Source organism: Haliotis rufescens, unplaced genomic scaffold (assembly GCF_023055435.1).
Source record: "Haliotis rufescens isolate VD_foot unplaced genomic scaffold, xgHalRufe1.0.p SCAF_5, whole genome shotgun sequence".
NCBI classification, from domain to species: domain Eukaryota; kingdom Metazoa; phylum Mollusca; class Gastropoda; order Lepetellida; family Haliotidae; genus Haliotis; species Haliotis rufescens.
Window position 1 is genome coordinate 12,205,461 of NW_025964223.1, and position 4,003 is coordinate 12,209,463.

Below are 4,003 nucleotides of genomic sequence, written 5' to 3' on the forward strand. Positions count from 1 at the left end.
GCCAGCGTTGCTCAAGCAGACGGCAGGAAGTCCTGCCAAGAATAGGTCTCGGAAGTTCGTTCGGCATGTCGTAAAATATTGATACATCTATCGAACGGAGCAAACGCCTAGCTAAATGTGTTGGTTATTATCAGCGTTGTCTGTTAATTAAGGGACGCCCGTATGCATCTGCATGCTTTTAGTAAGACAATGGTAAGGGAACTAGGGACAACGGAAGCATGTGAATTAGATGAATCAATTAAACACACTGAATGCTTACAGATATACAGCTATTTGCGATACTACGTACGTCAGCACAACGTTGCTCATGTACCTGCTGTTGAAGAAACACATATATGAAGATACAGTGTCGGTCTTAATTACTGGGTTAAACGTTCTCACATAAATCATCAATTCTTGACTAAAACATCAGGTATACGTTGACATTGGACAAATACTGTATTTGTGCAGAGACCATCTCTGATTTGTGTCTACGTTCACATTTTATTCGGAGAAGCTCACTTCAAGCATAGCGAGATCGTTTGAGTATCTTTGGGTCATAGGCGGATTCAGAGGGAGACCCAGGGCGTCTTTTGAAAACCAAATGTAGCACACTGTATGTTGTAGACAGTGACACATATCTCACTGGGAGAGGTTTTTTATATTTTGGACCCCTCCTTTCTAAAAATTCCACCCTTTTTGGTGGTCTGACGCAGTTATTTTAGGCCGCATTAAAAATCCCGAAACACCAATCACACCAAAACCAAAATAATGCGCTCTTTTTGTATTTCAGATTCCATCTGTAAAATTTGTTGTTGTTAGTCAGCAATGTTTCAGGTATATAAAGGTGGCCTGTTGATAATCGATGGGCATGATAGCAGGACCAACGCCATTAACGACGATCGGGGGTGATCCAACTCTTACCAACCTGTGAAGAATCGGGTTAAAATTGGTCTTCAGCAACCCATGCTTGTCGTAAGAGGCAACTAACGGGATCGGGTGGTCAGGCTTGCTGACCTGGTTGATGCATGTCATCGTATCCCAGTTGCGTGGATCGATGCTCATGATGTCAATCACTGTATAGTTCGCCGTCAAATAGCTGGAATATTGCTGAGTGCGGCGTTAAACAACAAACAAACAAACAACCTTTGGGACCAGTTCAAAAGTTCGATGTGGGATAAACGGATTAATTGCCCCCCCCCCCCCCCCCCCCCCCTAATAAAATTTAATTCTGAAAATGTTGAATTTCCGAGTTCAGTGGCCCTTTTGTCACGCATTGTCGTGTTTTACCCTGTTTTTACGGAACGTTTATCGAATGAAGTTTATTGACTAGGTGTTGACAGTACTTTGTAGGGGACCCGTGAAGACTCCGGGTTAGAATGGGTCTTCAGCAACCCATGCTTGCCGTAAAAGGTGACTATGCTTGTCGTAAAAGGCTACTAACGGGATCGGGTGGTCAGACTCGCTGACTTGGTTGATGCATGTCATCAATACCAATTGCGGGGATCGATGCTCATGATATTAATCACTGGATTGTCTGGTCCAGACTCGATTATTTACAGACCGCCGCCATATAGCTGGAGAGCGGCGTTAAACAACAAACCAACCAACCAACAAACTTTGTAGGGGTTTTAGAGATTAAATCTCCCAGTCTATACTACGCACTGCAATAGATGGACTATTGGCGGCGATGATAAAACCCTACCTTGTGGTAAGGACTGAATGTATTTAATGACAACTGCTGACAGCATATGAATGAAAATAGGATCGGTATAGTTCAGATAATGTATGAAACATTGAGAAATCAGGTCAGATGATTTTGTCAGATGGAAAACTTGCAGGGCCATTAACCCCCTACCCCTAAACTTAAGGATTTCAGATTAATATCCAACATCGATCTTTTGAACTGTTCCCTTACAAACAATATTTAGAGTGGGTTCTTGCAAGCATCAGCCACTAAAGACATACCCTTATCTGATTGTCAAGTGGACCCAACCACCCACTCAACACGTGGTATGCCTTCAGTGGCTGGGTCCACTTGACAATCAGATAAGGGTATACAAGAAACTTTCAGAGCGTTGTCCGATTCCTCACGTGTGTACAGTATGTGAAACACAGGGTTGACTCTTTGCTGCTGCATTGCGGACCCTGGCGTCAATAACATCTACGGGTATTGTGTGAAATAATGTCATTTGCACTTATCGCCTTGTATTGCACCTCTACATGTAAAGTGACTTTTTGCGTAATGTAATCGTAAACCGACATTCAGATCCCGTTACGTGCTACTGTATCTTAAGACGTCCACTTGACGATCTGAGCAGACACAGCAAGTGTGGCCTATCCATGTTGACGCTTGTAGAGGGGGACGTTCTGCTGTTGTCAAGGATACCCCGTGTGTAGGGGAAGATGCTGGCGTTTGAGTAGGCTATTAGAACTGAAACACAGGCATATTATTGTTTCTGTTTAGTGAACTGTCCAGATGTGTGCCATCCAAAATCAGGCGGCAGGAACTTATTGTAGTCTCTCTTAAAATCTCTAAAAACAACTTTTTAAAACTTCTGGATACACCCCCTGACAGTGACCTTGCATCAAAAACATCCGAATATACCGATGCAGGTGTTAAATTATTTTATCTTCTTAAAATTGAGTTTTTCTCCACGCTTGTCTTTGAAATATGCTCAAATCACACACACACACACACACACACTCACACACACACTCACACACACACACTCACACACACACACACTATATATATATATATATATATATATATATATATATATATATATATATATACCAACAGATTCTATCAAGTCTCATTGGCGTGGAACAAGTATCTTTGACGGTAGTCTGACAACACATTATCGGGTATGGGGAAAACAAGGGGTATTCATGCCTGTTCTGCCCCGGAATGCCTGCGATAGGTACCATTACCCCAGTTAAGATCCGGGACAGAATAGGTCTTCAGCAACCCATGCTTGTCGTAAGGATCGACTTACGGTATCGGGTGGTCAGGCTTGCTGACTTGGTTGATGCAAGTCAACGTATTCCAATTGCGTGGATCGATGTTCATGATGTCAATCACTGGAATGTCTGGTCCAGACTCGATTATTTACAGACCGCCGTCATATAGCCGGAATATTGCCGAGTGCGGCGTCAAACAACAAACAAACAAACAAGATATGCGTAATGTAAATACAACTGGTCCATTGCATGTCTGGTATATTTAAGATGTACATTCAATCAGTTATTGACCACCCACATACATCAAGCACTCATGCTTCTATACAGAAGGCGCCTGTCACTCTACAGTCGTCTCGAGATTAACGCGTCTGTTGACACTGGGGTCAGCTTTTCTCATAGGTTAGTGATATCGATCTCCTTACTTGTCAATCTAATCGATAATCACCTGGTCGGTTCTTTCCCTACTGACCTCATGTCAACATTGTCAAAACATTTGATAGGAGTTAATAACATGAGATATGAACTGGCAGATAGATGCATCACACATGTTGCAGATATATTTAAGTTAGGGTTGGACCTTACCCCGCATTGCATTTTTGTGTTGTTTGAAACCGCACTCAACAATAGTCCAACTTAATTTATATGACGCCTGCTTAATAGTTGCAATAAACGAAGACCAGACAAACCAGTGATTGGTATTATAGTGAGTGAGTGAGTTGGGTTTAACGCCGCTTTTAACAGTATTCCAGTCATATCACGGCGTGTCAGCTTAATGTGGGAGGAAAGCCCGAAGTGATGCAGGTCTCAGACGTTTACCACTTCGGTGAAACCCACGAGCACGGGTATGGTGCTGACAAACCTAGAAACATAATCAGGGCGAACCGGGATTCGAACCCACAATCATGGGTTTCTGGCGTGCCTAAGGGACGCAACTCTGCACAGCGAATCGCGGCGCTTTAGACGACTGGGCCACCCGTGCCCCCGATTGGTATTATAAACAACGACCCGCGAAGATCCGGGTTATAATAGCTCTTCAAACCATTCTTGATGTTAAAGT